This window comes from Sminthopsis crassicaudata, chromosome 5, assembly GCF_048593235.1.
Source record: "Sminthopsis crassicaudata isolate SCR6 chromosome 5, ASM4859323v1, whole genome shotgun sequence".
Classification (NCBI taxonomy): Eukaryota; Metazoa; Chordata; class Mammalia; order Dasyuromorphia; family Dasyuridae; genus Sminthopsis; species Sminthopsis crassicaudata.
This window is the reverse complement of record NC_133621.1, coordinates 117,495,568-117,511,500: the sequence shown is the minus strand read 5'-3', so window position 1 is coordinate 117,511,500 and position 15,933 is coordinate 117,495,568.

Sequence of the window (15,933 nt, the reverse complement as noted above, 5' to 3'; positions counted from 1 at the left end):
CTGACTCCATTCTGTAGAACTACCTCAAAGATAGCAAGTGAAATTGCTTTATAATGAGCTCCTTTGTGTATGCCATTAGCTAAATACTTGGATGATATCCAAATTCCAGTCTGTAATAATGTTCTTAATAAAAATACTAAGCATTAGGTGCCTTTGTATTTTTTTATTTTATTACAAACTATATTATTATAAGTAGTTATTGGATAGTTATTATATACTTGATGTTTTTTTTCTGAATATAGTTTCAATTTTTTTTAAATTTAGCTTGATTTTTTTTGTAATGTTAAATTCTAAACAGCATCTTTCCCTCTCCCTTTATCCTATATTAAGGCCACCTTTGACATGTATTTGGCTCTCTATCAAATAATAATTTCAAATATCAAATATTAATTTCAAGTTAGTATGAAAAAAAAAAAGATTTGAGAAGGCTTGATATAGTGGAAATAGATGTTGTTTGGATTTAGGAAGACCTGGGTTCAAAGTCTGTTTCCCAAACATAGTAATGGTTTGATTCTGGTCAGTTCCTAGAACCACCCAAAGCTTCCAGGTAACGCATTAAAATTATATGGCAGAATCTTGTTAGTGGAAACTTTTTAAGTTTTTCATATGGAGGAAGATACAGTTCTATATAAAAAAAATTATAAAAACAACTACAACAATGAAGAATAAAGAAAATTCAAATGTGCTATGCATCTGTGCACAAAATTGTTTACACAAACATGTTTTTGTAATGACTTATGGAACACAAATATTGGCTATTCCCATGCAACTTCTATGAGATTGTTACTCCTTCTATACCAACTTAGTATTTGCTCTAATTTTGGAAATGTGGTAGCAGAGAGCAAAGACAGTCTTTAAAGGAAGTCTTGAGAGATATTTAGACAATAGTATGTGTAGAGTTGACAACAATAAATTTGAGTGCAAGGTATAATAACCAATGCACAGTCAAGTGTGCTGTTAAATTAGACACAAAAAAGTATTTTGCTGAGTTTAAGATGAATTAACAGAGCTCACAATCTGTTCAGGATGAGATGTGTTTGTTAAAAGGGAAGAGGCAGTGCTGTTTCTGGCTTTTAGCCTGGAGAGTATACAGAAAGAAAATAAGACAAGAAAGGGATGTCATTAGGTAATGGAGAGAAGAGCATAGTAGGCGTGGATCAGGAAGACCTGAGTTCAAATCTGGTTTCAATACTTAATAGATATGTGTTCCTGAGTAAATCACTTAATCTCTGACTCAGTTTCCTCAAGTACAAATTGGGGATAATTATAACATCTACATTCCAAGGCTGTTATGAAAATTAAATGAGATAATAATTGTAATATATTTGGTATACTGCCTAGCACATGATAAGTACTATATAAATGTTACCTACTATTATTAAAAGAACCTTAGGAAAAGGTTAATGTGTGGAAAAGAGGAAATCAAGAAACCACATAATAATTGGCCAAAGAGATAAAAAAAAGAATAGAATTATAAGAATTTAAGAATAGAGAATGATCAAGTTCCAAATGTTGAAGAGAATGCTGAAAAAAGGAATTTAACAGAAATTAAATTAATTTAATTGAATACACTTAAATGAAACAAACATTTATTATATAAAATATATACTTCCAGGTACAAAAAGACAAAAGAAAAAAAAAAGCTTGCCCTTAAAAACTTATATTTTAGTAATGTGAAATTTTCTTTCAATATTACTACAGTAGAGTTAGATCTGGGAGAAAGTATTAAAAACAAGAGAGAACCACTTAAATTTTTATCTTTTGCAACATCTATAAAATAAAAAGAAAAACAACCACTTTCTATATCTCGTGGATTTGTGGTAAGTACTAAGTATAATAATAAATACTGATTTATTTGCAACTATAAAGCTCTATATAAATATGAATTACATAGTTTGTCTTAATATGAATAATGGTGGCTCTAGTGGAAGTAAAATTCAATTTTTTTGCTAGAAAAAAAGGAAATTATTGTCTTTAAAGTTATGTTAGTCAAAAATTGCTCTAATTTACAAACTACTTTCAAATATTTAGCAATAATTTTAAAATACAACAATATTTTCTGCTACTTATGAATAGGTCCTTTCTTATTTTCCTTTGTTATGCCTTTTATTCAGGAAAAGAGAAAGAAGTCATTTAACATTTGCTATACTAATAACTAAATTCCTTGTGATTTTTTTTAATTAGTGGGATGAGGAATGCTAAAATAGAAAGAAGTTAGTTAAATGGAGAAAGTGAAGGCCAAGAGTAAGCCAGAGATGCTACAGCAATTTGCCATTTTTTGGGGGGAAAAAAGTAGTATCTCTTTATTTTCTTGACATATAGGTTGTATGTGACAGAATACATTAAAAGTACTATAAAGAGGTGGAGGAACCAAAAGCTTCAAAATTGGCTCCCTTTTGGAAAATAAGTATATTCCAGGACCACCTTTTGAAAAAAAATGATTATTATACCTTTTTATTTACAGGATATACACATGGGTAATTCTGACCCTTACAAAAAACCTTCTGTTACAACTTTTCCCCTACTTCCCCCCAATCCTCTCCCCTAGATGGCAGGTAGACTAGTACATGTTAAATATGTGAAAGTATATGTTAAATACAACATATGTATATATATCCATACAGTTATTTTGCTGCACAAGAAAAATCTGACTTAGAAATAAAGTAAAAATAGCCTGAGAAGGAAATAAAAAATGCAAGTGGAAAAAGTAGAAAGAATGGTAATGCTATGTAGTGGTTCACACTCATTTCCCATAGTACCTTCACTGGGTGTAGCTGGTTCTCTTCATTATTGAACAAATGGAATTGATTTGATTCATCTCTTTGTATAAGAGAGCCATGTCTATCAGAATTGATCATCATGTAGAATTTTTGTTGAAGTGTATAATGATCTCCTAGCCCTGCTCATTTCACTCAGCATCAGTTCATGTAAGTCTCTCCAGGCCTTTCTGAAGTCATCCAGCTAATCATTTCTTACAGAATAATAACATTCATATACAACAATTTATCCAGTCATTCCCCAATTGATAGCATCCATTCAATTTCCATTTTCTAGCCACTATAAAAAGGGCTGCCACAAACATTTTTGCACATACAGATCTCTTTCACTTCTTTAATATCTCTTTGGAATATAACCCCAGTATTAACACTGCTGGATCAAAGGGTATGTACAGTTTGATAATTTTTTGAGCATAGTTCCAAATTGCTCTCCAGAATGGTTGGATGCATTCACAATTCCACCAACAATTTTGGTCAGTGTCCCAGTTTTCCCACTTCCAATATTAAGCATTATATTTTGCTGTCATCCTAGCCAATCTGAGAGGTGTATAGACGTATCTCAGAGTTGTCTTAATATGCATTTCTCTGGTTAATAGTGATTTGGAGCATTTTTTCATGTGGCTAGAAAGTTTCCATTTCTTCATCTGAAAATTGTCTGTTCATATCCTTTGGCCATTTATCAATTGGAGAATGGCTTGATTTCTTATAAATTAGATTCGATTATCTATATATTTTGTAATTGAGGCCTTTATCAGAACCTTTGACTTTAAAAATGTTTTCCCAGTTTATTGTTTCCCTTCTAATCTTGTCTGTGTTAGTTTTGTTTGTACAAAAGCTTTTCAATTTGATATAATCAAAATTTTCTATTTTTTGATCAATAATAATCTCTAATTCTTCTTTGGTCACAAATTCCTTCCTCCTCCACAGGTCTGAGAGGTAAACTATCCTATGTTCTTCTAATTTATTTATAATCTCATTCTTTATACCTAGGTCATGAACTATTTTGACCTTATCTTCGTGTACAGGGTTAAGTGTGAGTCAATCCCTAGTTTCTGCCATACTAATTTGCAATTTTCCCAGCAGTTTTTGTCAAAAATGAATTAATATCCCAAAAGCTGGGGCCTTTGAGTTTGTCAAACACTTATTATAGTTATTGATTATTTTGCAGGATCACCTTTTTTGATACAGGATTATGTTTTCCAAGATCATATCCCAAAACAAGAGGGACAACTATAGTGGGAAAAGAGATAGAAGTTCATGTCTAAAATACTGTACAATGCTTTGAGAAGGTATGAATGTTGGGATGCAGGCAACGTATTGTGAACTTTATGAATGTGAGAAAGAATGACTTCTATCATAAGATACTATTTCTTTCATTAATACTTTTAGGAGTGGGATTTATATATATATATATTATATGTATATTATATATATATATATATATATATATATATATATAAATGAGAGATATTATATCTATATGTTTGTGTGTATTTGTATGTATATATTGAAGAGATATTTATGGTAGATATTTATGAACTCAGAAATTTCTGGTCCTAACTTGCATAGGGGACCTAGTATGAGTTAAAAATATGTAACCATGTAGTATGTGAATAGAAGAACAGAATCTAGAATAAACTGAGAGAAAAAATAAAGGAAATTATTTTAATGCAGGGACTTCTATTTTTGCCTTTCTTCATATATCCAGAACCTAGAACATTTTCTGGCATAAAGAAAACAGCTAAACAAATATCAAATATATATATATATATATATATATATATATATATATATATATATATATATATATATATATATATATATATATATATATATATATATATATGTATAGTTGTTTTTTTTTGACTGAATAAAAATAAGGAAATAGTGACAAAGCAAATTAGCAAAGTGGAAACGTACTACAAACAAATGTTACTCAAATTAAAATTTGAAAGGTGGAATTTTCCTTGTGTTCTTATATGGATGCTTATACAAAGCATGAAGAATAGAATAACATTAAGTAAATTTAAGGAATTTAGGACATAAAACAAAGAGGAGACAAGTAAAGAACTGTGAAGTTAGTGCACCCAAAACTTATTGGAGAAACTAAAGGTAAAAAAAAGGCAGGAGAAAGATCAATAAACAAATAAACAGATATTAATACAAATACATTAATTTTGTCCTTATAGATAGATAATAGACTTTAAACTTCTCAACAAAATTAGAAAAAATAAATAAAAAATTAGAATTAAAGTATTTGTAATACATACATGGTAAAAAGAAAGACACAAGATATTAGAACTTATTAGAACTAGAACTGAAAATATCGTGGTATTATAGGAGATTACAGAAAAGTAGTAGTTTATATCATGATAAAGACAAGACAAATATAAAATTATAATACCAAAAAAGGGAAAAGAAAAAACTGTATTATGCTTAAAGATTCATCAAAATGAAAGAAAATACTATATTTAAATGCAAGTAATAGCATAATATATACAAAAGAAAAAGCTGATCAAAATTTTGGGGAGAACAAACTGCCAACAGTGTCAAAAATTTTGGAGACATTAAAGTTCTTTGCTCAGAGCTGGATAAGCATAATAGAAATTCCCACCAAAAATAAATAAATAAATAAATAAATAAATAAATAAATAAATAAATAAATAAATAAATAAATAAATAAATAAATAAATAAAAAACAAAAACAAAAAAACCCCAAGAAAAACAAGAAAAACGAAACCACAGATTTGAAGTTATAATTTGATTTTTTTTTAATTTTAAAAACACATAATATTTTAGGAAAGGGAATACATAATAATTTGATTTCTTGGTATTCCATGGACCATTCAAAAGTAAAACATGTGTTAGAGTATAAGAATATTTAATAAATTTTAAAAGAAGGCATAGTAATGTCATTTATAAAGGAAATCTTAACAAAATATAATTGATATAAGAAAATGCTGTAAAGTTACATGAACATAATAGCGGCTATAGTAATTTAAATCAAATTACAAATAAAGAAAAATGAAAGTTGAATAATTATTATGACAAATCTTTGCCATGGAAAAAACATTTCCTTTTCAGTAGACAAGTAAAGGATTGAAAACATGATATGTTGTTTATATTATTGGATATAGGCTCTAGATTTATTGCTTTTGTTTTAGAGTTTTTCCTATGTTATTAGGGAGAAGGGAGTATAACTAGAAGTGACTGATATAGAAACATAAATGTGAATTAAGTTATTTTAAAACATGTCTATTTTATTCTCTAAATATACTCTAAAATATTTCTTCTATTTCCACAAAAAAACCTAACTTGAGTTTCATGATTATATTAATAAAATTATCATCTATTAATTCTCAATACCTATAAAAATTTCTGTCAAACCTAATTTATACATACTGTCATAAAGACCTTACTCATTATATGACTCTCCTATGGAAGAATCCAGAATGGCTTTATAATATCTGCTTGTCAAATTCAAATTCTTCCACTTAACACTCTCTTTCTTCCTGATGAACTTTATTTTTGATACATAGGATTGATATCTTCCCTGTACTATGCATTTTATTGTCATAAAGTTACTTTTCCCTTAATTCATGATGTATCATACCTTTCTAACCTTTGACTTAATGCCAAATCTAATCAAGCACTAATTAACATAAGGGGCGTAAGGTGCAGCATTATCACAGGCAACTAAACTTAATAAATTTCTAATATGTGAGAGAAGGTGGTTTTTGATGGGTACATAACCATTAGGATCCCTTAAACGTTAATTCTTATGTAGCCCACAGTATCTATTAAGTTATGGAAACAGAAATGTGTTAATAACAGTCTTATTCTAACATAACTGATGCATTTCCACAATTAAATTAATTACTATTATAAGACGGCAGTTAATTTGAATGAAGAGACATGACTGATTGGACTCAATTTAAATTCAAAATTTTTGAAATAAGTATACAAACTCAGATGTCATAATCTTTAAAATGTTAACTACCTTTCCCGTCTCTCAAATGTATGGCCAAAACTCCTTTTCCCTCACATTAGAGAAAGTTTTAATCTGTAGGGTAGGGCAAGAGAGAGGTACTATTTACAGAGGGCAGAACTCAAAAGAAAAATAAATGATAGTTAATGAGATCTGAAGTTTGTCCAAGAAAGGGAGGAGACAGGAAAAAAGTTGGATTTTTTCTCTTTGAGTGATAGGGTTTAGAAAAGTTATGGTGAAATAATTAGGAAAATAATTTAGGTTTAAATTAAATCCAACACATTACCTATACCTCAGACATACCATTTGTCCTCTTTAAACCTATTCCCCAAATTCCCAAAATGAAGGTGCTGAATTTGATGTTTTCTAAGGTTCTTTCTAGCTTTAATATCTATGATTCTATGACAAGAAATACCTAGAAAAAGAAAAAGGAAGGGCTTTATTGTGAATATTAGAACTGTTTTCCAATATACTTTTTTTGCACTCAAGTTCAGTTCTTGATTATTCCTGTTGGTCCCTGTTGTGGCTAACCCTTGTAGTCAATTGTGGGAAATATGTCTACTAATTCTTTTCTTTGAACAGGGGGTTCAGTCCCTGGTGACTTCTGACTGATAATAACTTTTACTTATGGTTTATTTTGTGTCTCTTTACAAGTTGTGAGGCTCAGTTGGTTTGAACAGCAGTTAATATATCCCTGCTGTGCCCCACAGGAAACAGGAACTTTTCAATTCTCAAGAAGAAATCCAATTATCAACAAACTGTTATCATTTAAGTTCCTTCATTCATTTCTTTTCCTTTTGATTCAGTTCAGATTGTCCATGCTCTTCAAAGTTGAGAGGAAAAATTAATAGTGTTATTGTTTTTTGGAACCAAAATATCCAGGCAATAGTTATGGCTACCTTTGTTACTTAACATCAATGTGACCCTAGAAAAGAAAGTTGCATCTTCTCTTTTGGCTCCACTCTTCTCATAACTAAAATAAGGGACTTGGAGTGGATGCTGTTCCTCCAACTCCAGATAAGTTTATGTTTCCTATGATGTAGGAAGATAAAAATGGAGATTGATAAGCAAAAATGATATTTTAAGCTAAAAAATACACAAGTATAGGGTGAGAAAAAATTCATGTAAAATACCTGAAAATAGGTAAAAATTATGAATCAAAGACATGATGTGGCACACATATAAAAACATATTATGACCTTAGATTGTATTAAAAGAGATATTCTTCTGTACCTTGAACATTGTCTTCAATTGTAGGTAGTGTATTTTAAGGTGACAATGACAAATTCAAAAATGTCTAGAAGTGAGTCAGCAAGATGTTGAAGGGATTGGAGTGCATAAGATATATGAAGGAAATCAATGAAGTCTAGCCTAGAAGATAGAAGAATTTTGTAACAGGTAAGTGTTTGTAGAGTTGTCCCCTAGCTAGATCCTAATTGCTAATAGATAGAGTGAGTGTCTAAGAATCAAGATCTAAATTCAAATGCTGCCTCTCTCAACTAGATGATTTAGGGTACATCATTTAACCTTTCTCTGCCTCAGTTTTATTATTTGTAAAATGAAGATTATAAATTAACTTATCTCACATTATTATTGCTGTGAGGATTACTTGAAATAATATCTATTAAGATCTTTGCAAACTTTAAGGTGCTACATTATTTTTATTATCAGAAAATGATTTGTAGTTTGTAAGACCTTTTCATTCCTGAAACATGAGCAGTCCTATAAAACTACATTGATGTTAAGACAGTTCACATTTTAATATGTCTCTTTATTTAGTATCTATTCTATTTGCTGCTTTATGAGTATAACTATACACAAAGTAGCACTTTGGAAACTGGTCAACTTTCCTAGTATGAATACCCTAAACTACAACTGACAACACTGAACATATTCTGTAGCTTAAGGATTTTCCAGGGCACTGTTACGAGATTTTGAGAGGGGGCGGGGAGAAAGTAAACTGGTTTGAATCAAGACAGAAATTTTAGCCTCACAAAACTATATCTGAATCAATTTTACTTGATTCTGACCCTCTATCAAAATCATATTCAAACAAATCAAATGGCCAGTAACAGTTAATATTTTTATTTCACATTTCAAAAATACTGAATTATAATGATTGCTTTTTGACTCATATCAGACCAAGAACGAGGATTGCTTTTATTTTGTAGATGCACTAATATTCATGCTGATTCAGAAGCAGTCTACCCCCTGGTATAGAATGCTAGCATGATGAATAAGAATTGATATATTTTGTACTTTCACAGTTATGGAAATGACACAGTTTTGTAAGAGCCAAAATGATGAGGCAAGAGGAGCCTTTGTGTTTCAGCATTCATAACTTTAAGTGAAGCAATAAACAAGCTAACATATATACTTTAAGAATAAAGACATATCTAAGAAGCAATGTATAGTATAAAACCAATTCTTAAAATATTTTCCTTTCACCTATAGGAAGCAGGGGTTCTCAAACTATGGCCCACGGCCAGATGCAGTCCACTGAGGACGTTTATGTGGCTCGCCAGGTTATGGCAAAAGAGCTGAGGGGTGGAGACAGAGTGTGAGTTTTTGTTTTTACTATAGTCGGCCCCTCCAACAGTCTGAGGAACAGTGAACTGGCCCCCTATTTAAAAAGTTTGAGGACCACTGATCTAGGGATTTGAACTTGGGTACTTGTGCTGGCCAGAATGCAGTGTGCTGAGAAAATGTGTTGTTTTTTAAAAGTAGATTCTTTTGCTAATAGGACACCAAAATACCTTGCCTAACAAAGATTCACAGTTGTAATTAGTTGTAATCAGCTCCGGGTCCACCAAAACTGATTTTAATATATTTTTCCCACCAAACCCAAACTTGTTTTGAGCTTCTCTACAATAGTCAAGGGAAACATCATCTTTCTAGTAATTCATGTTAACAACTTCAGTCTCATTCCCAACACTTCACTTTCATGAACTTTAAATAACTAATCAGTTGCCAGTTTTGATCTGGTCTATATCTACAACTTTTCCCACAGTCCACCTCATCCCCACTCATTCAGTCACTATCCTCCTTAAATTACATATTACTTTTATTCTGGAATATTACTGTGGTTTCCTATTTGAACTTATAAAATTTCTTCTTGTTACAATCCATTTTTCACAAGGGTGATTTTCTTAATGCATAAATCCAATTGTGTTACTCCACTTCCATATTCAATAAACTCCAATGGTTCCCTTTCAAATCTAAATGTTTCATTTTGGCTTTTAAATCTCTTCACAAACTGGCCCTTCTTAACATACACATATGCATGCATGTAATACTCATGTGCACTAATAGACAATGAACACATTTTCACACATACATGTGTGTATATGCATACACATTTATGTCAGTACATATGTGTATACATACATGTGTATATCTTTATGTATACACAAACATATATATCAATATTTATATCTCCCTTCACATACACAGGTACATATATAGCTACATGTATATATGCATATATTAAATCACCTAAGATACATATATACATGAACATATATGAAGACATATATATATATATATATATATATATGTGAAGACATCTCAAAACATATTCATGTGTGTGCATGTATACATGTATGTACTTATATGTATGTGTGAATATATAAGTACACACACATATATATATACATACATACACATACATAAACATATATAATACAATCTCCCTTACATCAACATTCAATTAATTCACACTGATTTACTCAATGTTGCATAAACATCATGATTATTTCTTTTCTTGGAACCTCTGCAGTTGATCTCTTCAGTGCCTACAATGACCTCTTTCCTCTTCTCTTAGAATATCAGTTTTCCTTCAAGAGTTAATTCAAGTGCCATTTTCTATTTGAAGTTTGTTTTTCATTCTCAAGCTGCTAGAGGATAATGTTTCCCACTTGAAATTATCTGTTGAAAGTGCATTGTATCTGGTATCATTGTGCAAATATTATATACATACTTTTATATGTGTATTTTATGTTCCTATTTCTCTTTCCTTACACACACACATTTCAGAATACATGTTCTTTCCTGCTTATTGTATTGTGAATCTGACAGAATTTTCTGTCTTCCCTTCACTGGATTTTCAACTAAGGCACTACTACTGTCTGTCCTGGAATTTTTTTCTCTTCTCTTTCAATACTGTCTTTTTTGATGATATCAATTTTCATAGAATCAATCCTAATTCCCATAGAGATGATTTTCTAAAATACTTATATAGCATTAACTTCTCTGATTTGCATCATTGCCTTTCCAACTGTTTGCTAGACATTCTGAACAATATCTCACAGACATCATAAATCCAATCTATTCAAAATTAAATCCATTACATTCCCTTTCCAAATGCTTTTTGTTAATTTTCTTAATTTCACAAGGGTAGACTTCCGGCCAAGATGGCGGCGTGGAGGCAGACAGCTGCTTGAGCTCCTCGTTTTCTCTCAGAATTTACTTCATGACAAGCCTCTGACTTAATGCTTGACCCAGAAAGAAATCCACAAATAATCACCAAGAGAAGACATCCTTGAAAGTCTCCAGAAAAGGTCTGTGTTTGCTCAGGGGAGGGTCAATCAGACTGGGCGCAGACTGAGGGCAGACAGCCAGAGCAAGATAGGCAGCTCACACAGCTCAGACCAGAGGGGGAGGGGTGTGATCTCTGCCGTTTCTACAAAAAGACTTTTTCCCCAGTGTGGATACTCCGTCTTGGCAGCAAGCCAGGAGCAGCAGAGAGGGTGTAAACACCGGAGGTAAAGATTGAAACCCCAGAAAGCCAGCATCTCTCAGAGCCTGGCCACCCCCAACCCCCACCTTGACTGACTCAGCAAGTTCTCAGAGCCTCAGAGTGCAGACTCAGTACAGTCATTGCTGTTCTGTTAGTGGCTCTCTGCTGCCCTACCCCCAGTCTGTAGAGGAAGCCCATTAATACCATCCAGCCCTATCCCTCGCAAAACAGACCAATTGTTTCTCTTGTCAGTTTGTTTTCTTTGATTCCTACTCTGACAAAATGAACAAAAAATTCAAAAGAGCTCTAACCATTGACAGCTTCTGTGTGGAGAGGGAGAAGACTTCAAATGCTGAGGAGACTAGGAACAGACTGTCCCCAGATGTATCCCCTGGGAGGGATATAAGCTGCTCCTCAATACAAAAGACCCTCATATAGGAAATCAAAAAGGCTCTCACAAGAGATCTGGAAGAGAAATGGGAAAAGGAAAGGGAAGGTTGGCAAGAGAGCCTGGAGAAGTCATCCCATGCATTCAAAGACAGAGTGGATAAAGAAATCAAATCATTAAGAAACAAGATTAGTGAGCTGGAAAAGGTAAACAACTCCAAGGAAAACAGGATTAGTGAGCTGGAAAAAGAAATCAGCTCTCTAAAAAATAAAATGGATAAAATGGAAAAAAATTCCATAGAAGATAAAAACTCAATTGGACAATTACAAAGAGATATAAAAAAAGTGAGTGAAGAAAATACATCATTGAAAATTAGACTGGAACAAGTAGAAATGAATGACTCAAGGAGAAACCAAGAGGGAGTCAAGCAAAACCAGAGAAATGAAACAATTGAAAAGACTGTCAAGTACCTTACCAGAAAGACAACAGACCTGGAAAACAGATCCAGGAGAGACAATTTGAGAATAATCGGACTCCCTGAAAAATGGGAGGAAAAAAAGAGCTTGGACACCATTTTCGAGGAAATTATCAAAGAGAACTGCCCAGACATTGTGGAAACAGAGGGTGAAATAGACATTGAAAAAATTCATCGATCACCTACTGAAAGGGACCCTAAAATCAAAACGCCAAGAAATATAGTGGCCAAGTTTAAGAACCATCAGACAAAGGAAAAGATATTGGAAGCTGCTAGAAAAAAACAATTCAGATATGGAGGATCCACAATAAGGATAACCCAGGATCTAGCAGCGTCCACATTAAAAGAATGCAGGGCCTGGAACATGATATTCAGAAAGGCTAAGGAACTTGGTATGCAGCCAAGAATAACTTACCCAGCAAGAATGAGCATCGTTTTCCAGGGAAGAAGATGGACATTTAACGAAATAAATGAATTCCATCTATTTTTGATGAAAAAACCAGACCTACATGAAAGGTTTGATCTTCAAATACAGAACTCAAGAGATTTCTAAAAAGGTAAAAAGAAATCTTGAGAACTATACTTCTGTCAAAAAAATATGTAAAGAACATATATACAATTTGTCTTAGAAACTAGAGGTGGAAAGGAGATTATATCATAAGAAAGGCTAAAGTGGTGGTACTACATCTCATGAAGAGGCAAAGGTAACCTATTATATCTGAGAGAAAGAAAGGAGGGAGATGAACATAGCGTGTATCAATAGACATATTCGATTTATGGTGAAACTTCTTCCACTTCATTGAAAAGTGAAAGGGAAGGAGTAAGCTAAGGGGAAGGGAATACAGTAATTTTGAGGAAAAGGGGTAAAATAAGGGGAGGATCTTTAAGGTGGGGGAGGGATCCTAAAAAGGGAGGGCTGTGAAAAGCAAGTGGTGTTCACCAGTTTAATACTGGATAGGAGGGGAAAAGGGAAGGAAAGGGGAAAAGCATAAGCAGGGGTTAATAGGATGGCAAGCAATATAGAATTAGTCCTTCTAACCATAAATGTGAATGGGGCAAACTGCCTCATAAAGAGGAAGCAGTTAGCAGACTGGATTAAAAGTCAGAATCCTACTATATGTTGTTTACAGGAAACACACCTGAAACAGGGTGAGACATTCAAACTAAAAGTAAAAGGGTGGAGCAGAATCTATTATGCTTCAGGCAAAACCAAAAAAGCAGGAGTAGCCATCCTCATCTCAGATCAAGCAAAAACAAAAATTGATCTAATTAAAAGAGATAAGGAAGGGCATTATATCCTTCTAAAGGGAAGCATCGATAGTGAAGCAGTATCAATATTAAATATGTATGCACCAAGTGGTGCAGCATCTAAATTCTTAAAAGAGAAATTAAGAGAGCTGCAAGAGGAAATAGATAGCAAAACTATAATAGCGGGAGATCTCAACCTTGCACTCTCAGAATTAGATAAATCAAACCACAAAATAAATAAGAAAGAAGTCAAAGAGGTAAATAGAATACTAGAAAAGTTTAATATGATAGATCTTTGGCGAAAGCTAAATGGAGACAGAAAGGAATATACTTTCTTCTGAGCAGTTCATGGAACCTATACAAAAATTGATCATATACTAGGGCATAAAAACCTCAAAATCAAATGCAGTAAGGCAGAAATAGTAAATGCATCCTTTTCAGACCATAATGCAATCAAAATAACATTTAATAAAAAGCCAGGGGAAAATAGACCAAAAAAAATTGGAAACTAAATAATCTTATACTAAAGAATGATTGGGTAAAACAGCAAATCATAGACATAATTAATAACTTCACCCAAGAAAATGACAATAATGAGACATCATACCAAAATGTGTGGGATACAGCCAAAGCAGTAATAAGGGGAAGTTTTATATCTCTACAGGCCTACTTGCATAAAATAGAGAAAGAGAGGGCCAACGAATTGGGCTTACAACTAAAATTGCTAGAAAAGGAACAAATTAAAAACCCCCAGACAAACACAAAACTTGAAATTCAAAAAATAAAAGGTGAGATTAATAAAATTGAAAGTAAAAAAACTATTGAATTAATTAATAAAACTAAGAGTTGGTTTTATGAAAAAACCAACAAAATAGACAAACCCTTAGTAAACCTGATTAAAAAAAGGAAAGAGAAAAAGCAAATTGATATGAAAAGGGTGAACTCACCACTAATGAAGAGAAAATTAGAACAATAGTTAGGAGCTACTTTGCTCAACTTTATGCTGATAAATTCGATAACTTAAATGAAATGGAAGAATACCTTCAAAAACATAGCTTGCCCAGATTAACAGAGGAAGAAGTAAGTAGTCTAAATAGTCCCATCTCAGAAAAAGAAATAGACCAAGCTATTAACCAACTTCCTAAGAAAAAGTCCCCAGGACCAGATGGATTTACAGGTGAATTCTACCAAACATTTAAAGAACAACTAACTCCAATGCTATGTAAACTATTTGAAAAAATAGGGATTGAAGGAGTCCTACCAAATTCCTTCTATGACACAGACATGGTACTGAAACCTAAACCAGGTAGATCGAAAACTGAGAAAGAAAACTATAGACCAATTTCCTTAATGAATATTGATGCTAAAATCTTAAATAAGATATTAGCAAATAGATTTCAGAAAATCATCCCCAGGATAATACACTATGACCAAATGGGATTTATACCAGGAATGCAGGGCTGGTTTAATATTAGGAAAACTATTAGTATAATTGACCATATTAATAATTAAATTAATAAAAACCATATGATCATCTCAATAGATGCAGAAAAGGCATTTGATAAAATCCAACATCCATTCCTACTAAAAACGCTTGAGAGTATAGGAATAAATGGACTATTCCTTAAAGTAATAAGGAGCATATATTTAAAACCTTCAGTAAACATCATATGTAATGGTGATAAACTAGAACCTTTCCCTGTAAGATCAGGAGTGAAACAAGGTTGCCCACTATCACCATTACTATTCAATATAGTACTAGAAACTCTAGCCTTGGCAATAAGAGCCGAGAAAGAGATCCAAGGAATTAGAGTAGGAAATGAAGAAATCAAATTGTCACTTTTCGCAGATGACATGATGGTAAACTTAGAGAACCCCAAAGACTCTGCTAAAAAGCTATTAGAAATAATTCAGAATTTTAGCAAAGTCGCAGGATATAAAATAAATCCACATAAATCCTCAGGATTTTTATACATTACCAACACAATCCAACAGCAAGAGATACAAAGAGAAATTCCATTCAAAATAACAGTCGATAGTATAAAATATTTGGGAATATATCTACCAAAGGAGAGTCAGGAATTATATGAGCAAAATTACAAAACACTTGCCACAAAAATAAAGTCAGATTTAAATAATTGGAAAGACATTCAGTGTTCTTGGATAGGCCGAGCGAATATAATAAAGATGACAATACTCCCCAAACTAATCTATTTATTTAGTGCTATACCAATCAGACTCCCAAGAAACTATTTTAACGACCTAGAAAAAAAATAACAACAAAATTCATATGGAAGAATAAAAGGTCGAGAATTGCAA